Below are 16,588 nucleotides of genomic sequence, written 5' to 3' on the forward strand. Positions count from 1 at the left end.
CCAATCCAGAGATTTTTTGGTTAGCGGTCTAGCTCTTGAAAGGGAAATCCTTAGGAGAAGGGGGTGTTCTGAGAAGGTGATAGACACTCTTCTCTTCAGTAGGAAACAGGTAACTAGAAAGATATACACCAAGGTGTGGGGTGTGTTTGTTAGTTGGTGTAAAAAAAAGGGGGTTTCTCTTCCCACGGTTCCTGTGATCTCAGACTTTCTCCAGGTAGGAGTTGATAAAGGAATAGCTAAACACCCTAAAGGTGCAATTAGCAGCCTTATCTGTCTATTTGGACCAGAAACTTGCATCAGAGCACCTAGTTAAAGAGATTTCTGGGGGCCAGGGAAAGAGTGACCCCTATTAAGATTCATAGTTTTCCGGCTTGGGATCTAACCCTGGTGTTAGAGGCATTAACCAAGCCACCATTTGAGCCAGTGACACAGACACAGTTAGGATGTTATCTTTTAAGTTAGCCTTCCTGTTAGCCATCACAACAGCAAGGAGGATAGGTGATCTCCAGAGCCTGTCGATCAAGGAACCCTTCCTGGTAGTATTGAAGGACAGGGTAGTGCTTAGACAGGATCTCCTTTATTTGCCCACGGTGGCATCTTGATTCCATGGGACACAAGATATTGTCCTACCGTCTTTTTTGTCAATACCCAAAAATAAAAGGGAACAGAGTTTTCACTTTTTAGATGTCAGAAGGTGTTTGCTGACATATTTAGATAGAGTAAGTGACTTCAAGAAGTCGAGTCACCTTTTGATTTTGCTTAGCAACCTGAGGAAGGGTCAGCAAGCATCTAAACCTATAATAGCTAAATGGATCAGACAAGCCATCTCCTTAGCTTATGGGGTTTCAGTTCCTTTAGACCTACGGGCTCACTCTACTAGATCGCTGGCAACCTCCTGGTCAAAGAGGGCAAGAGCATTGATTGAACAGATCTGCCAAGCAGCCACTTACAGGAAGTAGTCCTGCCCTAAGGTAGGCCTGCATTCCTTGCTTATCATCTCATGTGTGCCATCCTGGAAGATGACTGGAGAAAAGTACCAGTTACACTTACCAGTAACTGTGTTTCTGGGAAATCTTCCAGGACAGCAGACCAACTTCTCACCCTTATCTGGTGTTGATTAAACTGAGGTAGAATACCATTCGTGCATCGGGGTGTGGGAATACTCTTGCATAAACTGAGGAGGGAAGGAAAGGGCAGGGAATTTAAACAGTCAATTTTTGATTGTGACTCCTGTGAGGTGGAGCTAGTCACCTCAGTTGTGCCATCCTGGAAGAAACACCATTACTGGTAAGTGTAACTGGTACTTTTTTTTGGCACCAACAATGGAAATAGCATGCAGGTTTGTACCATTGCTAAAAAGCCTTTTTTGAACAGTCCGCAATTTGTGAGAGTTTGAGAAAGCATTCAACATCTAAAAAAGCTGGTGCCTTTTTTGTGTACACATTGAAGATGGAAAAAGCATACAGCTTAGCAACACAACTAACAAAAATGGAGTGGTCAGTTAGCAATTTCGGAGGGATAGAGCAGACCGGACACTGAAGAAACAGCATAAATCTTTGCAAAACAACCTCCATTGGCAAGGTCACAATTTATGATAGAGTAACCAAACTGGAATTTGTCCCAAAAAATTAGCTTCATTTTTCATAGGCTAAGGAAGGACTTTTCAGACTGTCTATAATTGTTAGAGACAGGGGGAACAAGAAGATTAGACCTACAATTATTTTTTTCCATACAGCAGATGGAAAAAATTAAACTACTTGGCAGCACAGCTTTTATACCTTTTTATACCCCCAAAATGACCCCTTTATTCAAAGTAGATAGTCCAAAGCATTTAGTGAGTTTTTTCACATTGTCAAGTTTTTTTTTGTTTTCTTTTTACACACTGTCACTGATACAGTACAGCATCATCATATGACTGGTGTGATCAGGTGACAGTATGTAAAAAAATAAATAATATTTATTTTATTTATTTATTTATTTTTACATACTGTCATGAGTAGTTTAGTGTCACCATCAGATTGGATTGTGGGAATGGGAGGCGGGAAGCGATCAGTGGGGCGGCGGAGGGGGGGGGCACTGACACTGGAACTGAGCCATGTGTAGCTCCCCCTGCAGCACAGTTGGTGGGAGGGAGAGGAGGAGAAGACAGTTGTGTGGCAGCGGGAACCACATAAGGATATGTTTCAACGATAAAACAGCAAAGACAGCCCTCTTGTTCCTTAGGTGCCAGGCCCCCCTGCTGAACTGATGGCACCACACAAGAGGGTCGTGTTCTGTCTTATCAGTGGCCCTGGGCATGTCACAGATGGAATTCTCAGTGAATGTTACCCATCCAAACATTGGCTGAAACCCATCCTGAAATAGTTACAACCTCTCCTGGCCTGCCTCAGAAGATCTGGTAACAATAAGTTCCTAACCAGAAACTACTGCACCACAGTTTGAAAATGTGTGCTAGGCAAGGCACATGTGTCAACTTTCTGTGCCGGAGGGCGGACAGCACATCACCATTCCTCGTGCAAGTAATTTTGGGGTTAACCACCTCTTGGTCTGCCCCTGTAGAGCTGAATGAATCTCTGCCCCAGTGTGGCTCCTGTCCCCTAGGCATACACTTGAATGCTTAAAAGGGACTGGTGGATCAGCAAATTACTCAGAAGAAGAGGCATTGAGGAGGAGAAGGAAGAGGTGGAGGGGACAGCTCTGGCACCATCACCAGCAGTTGTAAACTTCAACTAAACAAGTTCCAGTGGTGTGTTCTGTTTTGAATCCTTCCCAACTACCAGCAGTCACCCAGTGGTAATTAAATGATATAAAGAGCCCCTGTCCATACTTGCCGAACCATGTGTCTGTGGTAAGGTGGACTTTGCTGTGTAATCCATCAATGAGGAAAGTAGGGAGTGCCACACTACTACTCCCTGCTACTTAATTATATATGTAGCACCCTCCTAGTTTAGCTAGGGGGCGCTAGATCCTAATGGTTAGACAGTAGCTGTTAGCAGCTCAGCTGTAATAGCCAAATTGGTCAAATTGTTTTCAGGGCTGTGAGACTCTGCAGGCAATCCCCTCTGGAATTTTCCCTTGCTCTGAGGCTTTTGGAGGAGGGCCCTGGATGCAGTGGGGTGGATCTGAGGAGTGGCTGGCTGAACTCTTGAGGGACATCTGCCAATCCCCTACAGAAGGCTTGGCAAGAGGCTGGGACTCCCTTAAAAGTGTAAGAGCCTGCTCAGTGGCAGGAGAGTGTGAGGAGTTGGTTGAAGAAAGAGTAGGAGGATATTAGGCTAGAGAAGGAAGGCTGTCAGGAGGCCTATCCTTCCTTTTTTCAGCTATGCTTCTCAGCCACCCTTGCCCTCTTCATTTTTAGTCATCATTCTTTTTCTGTTATATCAGACCTGTTTTTCAACCTGCCATTTAAATCATTCCTTTCATTTGCCAGTCATTCTGGACACTTCTTTTTGTAAACTCTGTAGCATTTCTATATGTTTGCACTGCATTTGTGAAGCTCCTTGTTCCTTCCAGTGGCCCCTACTGTGCATTTTCCTGTAGCAGTTATCACCTCTCTCTGTGAAGTCACCTTTGATATGAGGCATTAACTCTAGGAATGCTCCTTCATAGGGCAATATCAGAGTACAACTTTAGGTTGGATAAAGTTACAGGTTTATTCTGCTGTAGGGAGCCCTAAGAACATTTACTTTACAATTTGCAATGCAAATCAAAACTTACATTGATGTGTACACTGTTCCTTAAAATCACATATGAGAATTAAATTAGCTGCTCAGGGAATATGTTGCAGGGAGGCAGCAAGAATATACCTGGAAGTCCTGGCTATTTCTTTATGGCAGCCTAAAAAAAGGAGGGTGGGAGAGAAAGTTTAACATTACCATAAGAGTTATTTTACCCATTAACATTCCTATAAGTGGAGAGCCTTTTCTTTTCTCTCTCTTTTTTTTTCCTTTACTGACCTCTTACAGGCTAAAATTCCTTTCAATTCATTCCCATATTCCCACCGAATTTATAGAGCCTTGCCACAATAAAGGTTAATATTTAGGGCTGCTGATAGTATAGCACAACTGTAACTTTCATCTGTCCTTATCAATATATTAATGTCAATTGTGTTTTATAAATATGTTATCAAAATGGTAATTCCATGCTTTCCTCTCCAGAAAGAGTCTTACAAAGGTGCCATTATTGCTATATAGGGGTGGGAAAGCTATTTCAATTACTGACAGAATATGTAACTCCAAGCCTATTTATTTCAATTTATTCAACTGTCTCAATGTATTCAGATAGAAAACTTCAGGAAGACTGAATACATTCACCTTGAAATCAGACCAGTTGACTTTGTTGGGACTTGTTTTTAAAACTGGATCAGAATCACTTTCTGAAATAAGCTTTGACAATGTTGATCAAAACAAAGTGGCTGCTCACTTATTGAACTGACAGTTTTTCCACTTTCTCAGATGCTGCGCCCTGGATATTAGCAACGCAGATTCGGGCCACTCATTGCCATTCAAATGTTCATAAAGTCTTCTCATTACCTGACATGATCAATTGAATATAATCACCTGTGTGCACATCAAGTTGGAAATTGAAGCTGTCACATATCTGATTGGTATTTCTCCAACAGGGTTAGAATTCTACATGAAAGTTAATATAAGTTTAGATTTATAAAACGGAGAGAATGGAAGCTTTCAATGTCCACTGAGCTATTCTGATTGCCATGCAGTTCCTAATTTTCTCCTCTTTCAAAAATAACTTAAAAATACATTTTTAAAAGCACATTTAAAGGAAAACCTAAAATTAGCAAAAAATGTGCATACATTGTTGTTGTAAATATAATTTAATTTCTTGAGGACCTGACATGATAAAAATATGAAAGCTGCCATTGCTAAGCTCTCATTGAGAAAACTGTCTGGCTGTCTTAGGCAGGCCATGTTGCAAGAAAAAAAAAAAGATTGTGCTCTCCACACATTCAATGTGGATGGTGGATTCCTTCCCACTGAGCTATTGTCTGTCACTGGGAGCCTCCCCTGCCTGCAGAATACAATGATCAGTATAGCCAGCTACGCTGATCATTCTGGAAAAACCTGATTTGTGTACAACCAGCTAGACCATACATGGATTGAAATGTGGCTGGTCTCTTCTGAACCAGCTGAATATTGATCTATGTATGGAAGGCTTTACTCTTACTTCCATACTTTTTGTCACTGTCATGGAACAAGTATACAGATAAGGACTTTCCTGATAATCATACTTATTTCAGGTCAGTTATAAGCTAGTGGGTTCACATTTTTGGCTTGAGTTTCACTTAAAAGGTCTATTAGCACTTTTTTTTTTCAGGTCACAACATGTATGCAGTCTGTGGTATAAAAAAGCAACACAATTTAAAAATCCATTTTTTCCCATGTGGCATAGATGTGACATCTATGCACTGCATTTTTTATGTTTTAAAAAAGGAAACTGGGTCAATTCACTTATGAACTTCCATACATGCTGCAATGCATATTAAACTGCACGAATCCAGAATAAAGGATCCAGTATTGAAAGAACAAAGGGGCTGCCATTTCTGACTTCTTTCTAGCTGTTACAGAGTGTTGTGATTTTTATACACAGTATTGGGTAATGCCTGGCATGTTCAGGTTTCAAAAACTTGCATTTGAAAGCCCAAAGTTTTATTTTAAGTGTGTAATTGAAACTCAGCTTTGCTCAAGTGAAAAATGTAACTGTCGTGCTCTCCTCCCATTTTCACACCGTAGAAGTTAAATGCTCATTTAATCAAGCCATAGATGGAGTGATTTTCTTTCCTGGTGGAATTCGATTGATTCTCCCATTGACACAGTTGGTGTCAATGGGGGAATCCCTCCCGCAGAGCATAGCCGCTAGCAATAATCAGATATTAAATCTGACAGGCTGGTTGTACCCAAGTTTATCGATCGACCAACTTGGGTACATTCAACCTGCCCATACATGGTTCAAATCTCGACCAGTCCCTGTTGAATTGACTGAGATTCAAACTGTCTATAGCTGGCTTTAGTCTAGGGGAACTGGAATAAGCAACAATACTTACAAACTCACTCACTCCCATAAGGTTCTTTGCTGCTGTTCAGGTGGTCCTAAGAAGCAGTTTGGCAGAAAGATTAAACCAGCCCACATGGCCAAATCCGTGATTAAAGTGGTATTAAAGCAAAACTCTAATATATTGCAGCTTACCAATTTTTTAGGCCCCTTTCACACAGCCTTTCCGTATGTCCATTTTCATCTGTCTGTTTACAGATGAAAAACGGATACCAATGTATTCTATGGACTAGCGGATGTAAATTGGATGATCATCTGTTTACATCCGTCAATGTCCGCATCCGTTTATATCGGCTTTTTTGAACGGAGGAAAACACAATTTTTCTTCCATTAAAAAAAATGAAACGGACAAAAAAACGGATGTAAATGGACCAAAAACGGATGTAAATGGATGAAAATGGACGTGAACTGATGAAAAACTCATGTGAATGGATCGTTTTTTTCTTGGAAAAAAAAAGACTGAACTGATGAAAAAAAGTAACGCCCCTGTGAAAGGGGCCTTAGGTTTTTTTTTTTCCTCTGTTCTCTATTGGTGATCTGGCCAGTAACACACCACCTGTATTAGATCTCCTCTAGAGTGGATAAATATGCACAGGGGGCACCTTTGAACAGCAGCATTGTCAGTCTGAGGTGCAGAGGCTGCTCTACGCTTTATGAGGCCCCACTCACACCCATCCATCTGTCCATCCATAAGCTACGCAGCAGGCCTTCCCAGCTTGAGATCCTCATGCTGTGGATGGGAGGGGTGACATGTGTGGACACAACATCACTCATTGGCTGGTGAGCAGAGCTCCAGAAGTCTTAGGATACGCATGAGGAGAGAGTGACAGGGCTCCTAACTCTGCCTATGTACAGCAGCGTTAAATTCCCCTGTCCCTTAAAATTGGGGTAATGCGTTAAGCCAGAGGCGTAACTAGAACCTTCAGAGCCCTGATGCAAAAAACCATGAAGGGCCCCCGACTCAAGCCTGGACCCTTCCCTCTCGCTGAGGGGCCCTTTATAATGGTCCAGCAGCAGGACCCTTTTCCATGTTCTGCAGAAGGCCCTCTTGCTGCTATTACATTAGCATCCCCCCTTACATCAGAGTTCCCAGCGCTCCCAGAGCCCCCTTTACAGAGTTCCCCTCTACAATACATCAGAGTCTGCAGGGTTTACCTTACATAGACGCTGATGTAAAGGGGAAGTTTGCAGAACCTGATGTAAATGGGAACTCTGTGGAACCTGATGTAAATGGGAACTCCGTGGAACCTGATGTAAAGGGGAACTCTGCAGAACCTGATGTAAAGAGGGAACTCTGCGGACCATGAAGTAAAGGGGAATTCTGTGGAACCTGATGTAAGGGGGAACTCTGCAGAACCTGATGTAAAGAGGGAACTCTGCAGACCATGAAGTAAAGAGGAATTCTGTGGAACCTGATGTAAGGGGGAATGTTGCATACTCTGGTAACCAGAGTCCCTCCTTACATCTGAGTTTGCAAAGTTCCTCCTTTTCCCAGAGCCCGCAGAGTTTCCCCTTGCACTGTAAGGGCAAACTCTGCTGACTTTGATGTAAGGGGAATGTTGGGAACTCTGTTGTAAGGGGCGCTCTTACACGAGAGCTCCCCTTTACATCAGTGTCTGCAGAGTGAATACACTAAGGTAAGGGGTTCACTGATGTAAGAGGGGAGTGAGGACACCAATATAAGGGGGGACATTTAAATCAATGTTCCCCATTACCTTAGGGTCTCCACTTGTCCCTTATTTTAGTGACCCACATAGAGTGACTGCCCTACAGAGCTGTTACACACTAACCTGTAAGTTACAGACAGTAGAAAAAAGCCCTTTTTCACTGCTTGGGGCATATAGGCAAATTAGGTGTGAGTGCGGGACCTTAGCAGACTACCTAATTTGCCTGATTAAAGTGCCACCTCTGCTGAGGGGAGGGAAGGGGAGTGTTATATGAACTAGAGGATTTAGATACACTAAGAGATTGAAGCCTAACTTTACCTAAAACTAACAGCAGTTACAACAACAGTTTGTTGTTCCTTTTGTGATAATGGTTTTATAAAAATAAACTAAAAAAATGATCATTGTAAGCACCCCTGTCAGTGGTAAATGGTTTGTCTCATCTTTTAGGGGTACTGAATGCCAGTATCCAGAGGGAACAGGGATGAACAGTTCTGTGTAGCTGTACTTGGGAAATTGGAGTCATACTGAGTAAGATTAAAATAAAGTTTAATAATGTACACAACACCTAACCACCACCAGTGGACAATAAGCAAAGCAAAAGTGAAAGAAAATAATGTGATATTGAAGCAAAACCAAACCAACAACCTAAATTTATTACACTACATACAAATGGAGGGAAGCGGGCATAACATGGCATACCAGGATTGGGAACAAGGGGAGCAGAGCAGGGGTAACAGGATACAGAGTACTAGATGCAAAGTACAGAATAAAGCAGGTATCATGATAATGAGCAAGCAGGTATATAGCTAACAGGCAAAACACTGAAGCATTGATGCAAATCAAGAAAGGGGTTATATATATTTACAGCAGCCTGCATCTGGTGGTCACTGTAACTGCACCCTTCAGCTCTCGGAATCACAGTGCCGCCAGCAGGTGATCCAGGTCCTTACATCATCCCTTTAGCTGCTACATCTGCAAAAGAGCTTGTTCTTTTGAAAAAAAAAAAACTTACTGGATAGGTCAACAGATGAAAATAAAGGAAAAGAAAGCCTATAAAAGAAAACTAACTCAGCCATCATTTCTAAGATTTGGTAAATTGCAATAAAATAAGTGTTTGCTTTTGTCTTTAGTAACATTTTAAGCAATAAGCATGTGAATTGTTTTGATAACACAGTTGTCCATGACCACACATCTGTGCACTGTATGGACACATCAGTTAGCATATCTCTCTGTGTGTGCATGGGCATGCTTGTAATTCGCTACTTGAAGGTTGCTGATGCAGCTTGTCCTGACTCCATCTCTGCCTGCTGTATTGGTATTGTCTTGCTTGACTTTTGCTGACCTTGACTTGTTACTGGATTCTTCTCACCACTGACCTGTATTTCCTTTCCCTTCCAGCCATGCGATGACATCACTAGTTCAAGTGTAATCAGTGATTTCATCATCCATTAGCACGCATTCCACACCTTCAGACTAGAGCAATGACACTGTTTCTCTTCACTGCTTTTCCAGTCTCAAGCCATCACATGCAATGAAGAACCATCAGTCACAACTTCAGATCTGCACATTTGTTCTAGGCAGGGGCGGACTGACTATTTGGAAACTCGGGCACTGCCTGAGGGCCCGGGGTCAGTGGGGGGCCCCATGAGATTCCCCTGGTACCTTTTTCATAGGCTTTTTTGAGTTTGGGCAAGGACGCAGGGGCCCCATAATCCCCTATTGCCCGGGGGCCCCATGAGTTGTCAGTCCACCCCTGGTTCTAGGCCTATGTTTAGGTGATATCAAAGTAATTGGATCAACATGGCAGCAGAGTAAGTAGCATTTTCAGACAGAGAGGTAAAAAATGACAGTCTCAATATTGTTTCCTGCTCAGAGAGTCTGCACATACTTTGAAATGCTATTGAAGGCATTGTTTGAAATAAAGAGTTAAATATTTAGACTCCATGCACACTAGCTTTTTTTTAGGCTTAAAAAACTCTAGAAAAAGCTCTGGTTAAAAACCACTGGTAATATAGTGTTTCAGGAGGATTAAGTGTTTTATTAATGTTTTTAAAGTACATGTAGGGGAAAAAAACTAGAAAAAAGCTGTTAGGAGTGTTTTAGTAGCATTTAGTAGTGTTTAGGAGCATTTAGCGTTTAGTTTAGTTTTTTCTGCTTGCAAATTGCTCCCAAAAACACTTTTTTCTGCTCCTAGAAGCTGAAGCTTCAAAAAAGCTACTAGCCTACAAAAGTGTGCATGGACACATAGGATAACACTATTTACTTCTAGGGGTAGAAAAAAACGCTCATAACTAGCTGCTAGAAGCTTAAAAATAAGCTAGTGTGCATGGAGCCTTCAGGAGAAATGTGATAACACCCTTACATGCTTTTGGAGGCAGAGGCTGTAGCTATTTATGTAACCGATCAGGTGCTACACTGATACCTATTCTTGATCAAAGCCTGTCAGTCTTGCTAAGAAGTTCAAAGAACTTATCCACATACAAGTCTGCCAGGTTTTAAAACATTTTTTCAAAGTGAAACAGTTTACAGCTGGTCATCAACTTGAAAGCTTGCCACATTTTAGAAGGGTGAGCTCCCTATGGGTTTATTTAGCAATTCAGAAGTACAAACAATGTAGCATACCATTTTGAGGTAGCTATTCCTCTTCATCATATGCCCAAACAGGAGTAATACATGTCAGACTTAAATTAATACAAAAACATTGCAAATTCAAATAAAAAAAGCTGTTAATAGAATCAGACCAGTCTTTCTCACTTAGCAACCATATAAATACAACTTAACTTAGCATGCTCATCTGACTCGTCACTAGATTGCTGGAAACCCCTGCCAGTGTCTATGCAGATAATAAAGAACATACAATATCTTGGCCATAAAAATGAGGTCTGCAATCAGGAGCTAGCATTCAATCCTCCATTTTATCTAGTTTAATTAAATACATTATTAAAATCTTTGTAAATCTACAATCTAAACAGAATGAAAGAAAAAAGTATACACATAGATATACCGAAGTATTATTGAGGTGAGCAGAAATGAAGCATGGACAGAATAACTGAAAAAAACACAGTTTAATAGTTGGAAAGCTCAGTGGTAGAAACCCATTCACACCATTACTCAACTCAGGCCCCATGCAATAAGAAGTCAAAATCTATTGTTTCCAATAGTTTACGTTTACTTTGATGCATTACATTGCTGTGCACTGAGTGCAACATTTTCTGTTTAAGGGAAATGGAGATTTTGTTGGGCTCCACAAAATAAAAGCTTGTACTTTAGACCAACGTAATATGATTTCTCTAAGATCTGAGATTTGCGAGAGATTGTGTGAACAGCTTGCTCCAAACAGCCACACCTTCAGCCAAATTAAGTCAGTTTTCTGAAAATCCAGTGTTACAGATTGACCCTTACGCTACCAGACTGGTTGTCCTAGTACTTCTTTAATGCAGGTGTAAAAAAAATAGACAAGGTGACATTATTAAGACATAGCCACCTAGGAAAAACACAAAATCATAACCTAAAAATATTGTGGAGGAAGAAAATGAGGAGAGGGGAGGTCAATGTTTCAGTAATTACTAAGAGACTTAAAGCATTTGTAAATGCAGTTTTTATTAGTAAAATATTAAATATGTTATACTTGCTTTCTCTCTTCAATGGTATTGCACAGAGTAGACTCAAACCTCCTCCTCTGGGGTCCCCCGCCAGTGCTTTCCCTTCCTCCTCTTCTATGTCTGCCTCATAGCAAGCGGCTTGCTATGGGGCAGATGTGCAGGCTCAATCCCAAGCTGGACTTTGGGTGCCATTGACACGACTCATCCCTGCTCCCCTCTCAGCTCACAGGATTTAATTGACAGCAGGACAGAAAGAGCCAATAGCTCCCACTGCTACCTGATCCTCCTGTGAGAAGAGAAAGACAGGGTAGAAGAACTGGAGACCTCAGATGGGTAAAGCTCTGGATTGAAACAGGATTGGGGGGGGGGGGGTCACAGCAAGTGGCAAAGCATTTGTTACCTTAATGCAGAGAATGCATTAAGGTAAAAGACATTTTAGCTTTAGAACCACCACAATTAAATGATCCACTGAAGATTTGCCAGGTGTGTAGTTATACTTAATTCCAAATTGACACAGACTGATCATACTAATCATTTTATTTTATTTAACTTCAGACAATTCACAAAATAAAAGGAATAGTTAAAATCCTAGTCAGTTCATTTTTTATTTCTATGTTACGTTGGGGAAATAAGAGGGACTTTTAGAATAGGGAACCCATGTATCTTCTCTTATCTTTTTCCCCAAGGGGAATGAGTACATAGTACATAAATAACTCTGCATTGCTTGAATTTAAACAACAGTGCTGGGTATTCTGGGTGATGTCATTGATCAAATATATATCATGTTCAGTCAGTGAGATAGCCCATTATCCTTGCTGCTGTGTTTACTTATTTCAGTGGACAAACTAGCCAGTTCAAACTCGTGTTTAACCCAAACCTAAAATTAATCGCTATTCAGCTCTAGTCCTATATCACCTCAAGTGTGCAGGACAATTGTAGATTTCTGGTCTTTAAGGTATTTAAAAGCACCTTTTGCAGTCAAAATATAGCTCTATTTTTTATTTCCACCTTCTCATTTTTTTTACTCACAGTTATTAAAAGGATCTATTTTTTCAAACATTCTTATAAATATTTATAATTGTTTTTCTTCATAAAATACTTCATCTTCCATGGCTAGAGCTTCACTCTAGAAAAAAAAAAAATATATACACTATATTGCCAAAAGTATTGGGACACCCCTCCAAATCATTGGATTCAGATGTTCCAATCACCTTCATGGCCACAGGTGTATAAAATCAATCACCTAGGCATGTAGATTGCTTCCACAAACATTTGTGAAAAAATGGGTTGCTCTCAGGAGCTCAGAGAGTTCAAGCGTGGTACCGTGATAGGTTGCCACCCGTGCAATAAGTCCATCCATGCAATTTCCTTGCTACTAAATATACCACGGTCAGCTGTTAGTGGTATTATAACAAAGTGGAAGCAACTGGGAACAACAGCAACTCAGACACAAAGTGATAGGCCATGTGAAATGGCAGAGCGGGGTCAGCCCATGCTGCAGCGCACACTGCACAAAAATTGGCAACTGTCTGCAGAGCCAATAGCTAAAGACCTCCAAACTTTGTGTGGGCTTCAGATTAGCACAATGACAGTGCGTAGAAAGCTTCTTGGAATGGGTTTCCATGGCTGAGAAGCTCCATCCAAGCCTTATATCACCAAGTGCAATGCAAAGCATCGGATGCAGTGGTGTAAATCACACACCACCACTGGACTCTAGAGCAGTGGAGATGTGTTTTCTGCAGTGACAAATCACGCTTCTCTTTCTTGAAATCCCATGGATGTGTCTGGGTTTGGTGGTTGCCTGGAGAACGGTATTTGCCTGACTGCATTGTGCCAAGTGTAAAGTTTGGTGGAGGGGGGATTATGGTGTGGGGTTGTCTTTCAGGGGTTGGGCTTGGCCTGTTAGTTCCAGTGAAGGGTACTCTTAAGGCATCAGCATACCAAGAGATTTTGGACAATTTCATGCTCCCAACTTTGTGGGAGCAGTTTGTGGATGGTCCCTTCCTGTTCCAACATGACTGTGCACCAGTGCACAAAGTAAGGTTCATGCTTCCAACTTTGTGGCAACAGTTTGGAGATGGCCCCTTCCTGTTCCAATATGACTGCGCACCAGTGCACAAAGCAAGGTCCATAAAGACATGGATGAGCGAGTCTGGTGAAGGAACTTGACTGGCCTGTACAGAGTCCTGATTTCAACCCGATAGAACACCTTTGGAATGAATTAGAGCAGAGACTGTGGGCCAGGCCTTCTCGTCCGACATCAGTGCCTGACCTCACAAATGCGCTTCTGGAAGAATGGTCAAACATTTGAATTGACACACTCCTAAAACTTGTGAACCGCCCAGAATAGTTGAAGCTGTTATAGCTGCAAAGGGTGAGCCAGCTCAATACAGAACCCTAAAGACTAAGACTGGGATGCCATTAAAGTTCATGTGCGTGTAAAGGCAGGCATCCCAATACTTTTGACAATATAGTATATAGAGAAAGTGCAGATGCTGGAATATTTTACATATTCCACCATAAAATTGGGTGGAACGTTTAACATGTTTTAAAGGTGAACTTATCCTTTAATTTTGTAGTGTATTTGTGCAGTGTGTTGCAGATTTGCATATTGTTCATGCTCATATGTTGCAAGCAATACACATTGGAACTGTGGTATGAAGATAAATCCTTTACTGAAAAGACACAGGAGAACTAATATAGAACTATGTTTATTTGCAAAACCAATTGATTATGTGCTGCAACAATATCTAAACATAAAATCATTTGTGTATAAACAACACCCACACTGAATTAGTGTCCAAACATTCATCTATATGTTAAAGTGACTCCTCACCATGTACAGTTCTATTGTCGTAAGGTTTCTTAAATTATTCATTCATGTCTTCTGTGTGTTAATAACCACACATTGTGAAGCACACTCCATGACCATTAGCAGCTCCCCTCATAATTTTGACCTACTAGATATTCAGTCAAAATTTCACCTGTCCTTTTAAGGGGAGTGATCAGGGGCGGACTGACCATTTGGAAACTCGGGCACTGCATGAGGGTCAGTAGGGGGCCCCATGAGATGCCCCTGGTATCTTTTTCATAGGCTTTTTTGAGTTTGGGCATGGACACAGGGGCCCCATGATCCCCTATTGCCCAGGGACCCCATGAGTTGTCAGTCGGCCCCTGGGAATGATCCATTGTCCTGAATCAAAAGGGTCTTCTAATATACTCATCACTTTCTAAACAGCAAGATTAAGAGATAGATACCCAAAATATAATCAAGTAATCATAGTGCTTTCCATAAAACTCACATTTTATTATTAAAATATGCAGATAAAACAACTCATATATTAATGTACACAACACTGGTGCACTACAGTAGTCAAAGCTCATAGATGGCCTTATAATTATTATTATACAGGATTTATATAGCTCCAACAGTTTGCGCAGCTCTTGACAGTGTGAGGGCAAACAGTACAGTTACAATACAAGTTAATACAGGAGGAATCAGAGGGCCCTGCTCATTAGAGCTTACAATCTAAAACTCCCAGGTAGTGATAGTATGGAGGTTGCAGCTTGTGTACATATGTCAAAAGACTATATGCAATATCGCACTTCTGTCCCCTTAAGACCAGAGGAAATCACATAGCATGGACTGCTCTCCACAGCATTACCTTACGTTCCCTGTCCAATCACTACATTATCAGCTCCACCCCTTACACGTTACACCACTGGGTGTATCTTCACCCCTTTGATGAAGTCATGCCCAGTGTTGTTACGCATAAAGGGCGAACCTAGCTAAAATCACAGTCCCTTGAAGAGAGAATTACAAATGTGCAAGTGCACATGAAGGCTGACCACCCGTTTTGCTTATCTAAACAAAGGAATCCTTTCAAGCCAATATCTGGAGACCATTGAGAGTTGGTTCTCATTGTCTAGATAAAATAAATAGGCACTGAATCATCCTCAACTTATTATCATGCATTCTAACATACAGGATCGCCTGTAAATAGTACAGTATCTCCCTTGGCAGCATAAATTCAAATCATCCCATTCCCAGCTATCCTTAGAACATAGAACATCCTTATCTAATATTTCTAATTACAAAATGATTTATATCTTTTAATGGAGATTTCACATAAACCTTATTGTTTCAAATCTGTGCAAGCACAGGGAGAACATGCAAATTCCATGCTGAGGATGTTTATTTTAACCTTAAATTGTATACACCATGATGCCTGAACAGCTACTATCAAAGCAATACTACAAGTTGTCATGACCAACCCCTATCCTTGAGAACAAGAACAAGAAGAGTAGCAGATTTTTAAGAACAATTTAAAATGCCTCACTTCATTCACCAAGATGGCACCATGGCCTCTTAGTGCAAGAAAATGTCTAGTGCTATTCTGATCCAAGACAAACTTATGTTTCCCAGTGCCCCTGAAGATCAAGCTGAATCTATTTCCAAATCTATTCTCAAGAATCCAAGACCAACTCTTGGTCCAGACTCAACTCAGGTCCAGGCAATTTATACCAACAAATATTCACACAAAAGTTAAATGACAGGCCACTGCAACAAGATCTTCACTGTTTTTGGGAGGGATTTTTACTACTGTGTCTCCATTAGGGAGATTTATCTGCTATGTTTGTCCTGTTTAACATTATCACTGAAAGTGAACTTAAAAGAAAACACCAAATTTTGGTTTGTCCCCAGAAAAGTAATACAGGGGACATTTTTCAATGGGGATACTAGTTCTGGTGACCTGTGGGTCCCCAAGGGATTCCCTTGATTTGCAGGGATTTCCTCTCACTTCCTGTTTTGGCAATGGGACAGGAAGTGAAGGTAAATGGTATAATGAATTCACAGTTTCAGGATTGCATGAGATATTTAGGGAAAATGTGTCTGGACACCTAAATACCGCATGCGATCTGCTTTAGTGAATGAGGTGGGATGCTGTGTTGATTTTTCAGAGGGCAATGCACAGCACACTGCCAGACCCTTCTACCAGGTATGATCTCCCTGCATCCCATTGGGAAGGTTAGAGATGTAGTGATAATGTCAGTGAAGAGGATTTACTAAAACTGAAGCACTCAGATTTTGGTGCAAGTGTGCATGGTAGCCAATCAGCTTCTAACTTCAGCTTGTTCAGTTAAGCTTTGGCAATAAAACATGAAAGCTGATTGGTTTCTATGCAGATTTTTCACTATCCAGCTTTAGTAAACAATCCCCACTGTGTCTAAAATAAAGTTAGTATTGAA

Source organism: Staurois parvus, unplaced genomic scaffold, assembly GCF_062004578.1.
Source record: "Staurois parvus isolate SC_StPar_1 unplaced genomic scaffold, SC_StPar_1.0 ptg001002l, whole genome shotgun sequence".
NCBI classification, from domain to species: domain Eukaryota; kingdom Metazoa; phylum Chordata; class Amphibia; order Anura; family Ranidae; genus Staurois; species Staurois parvus.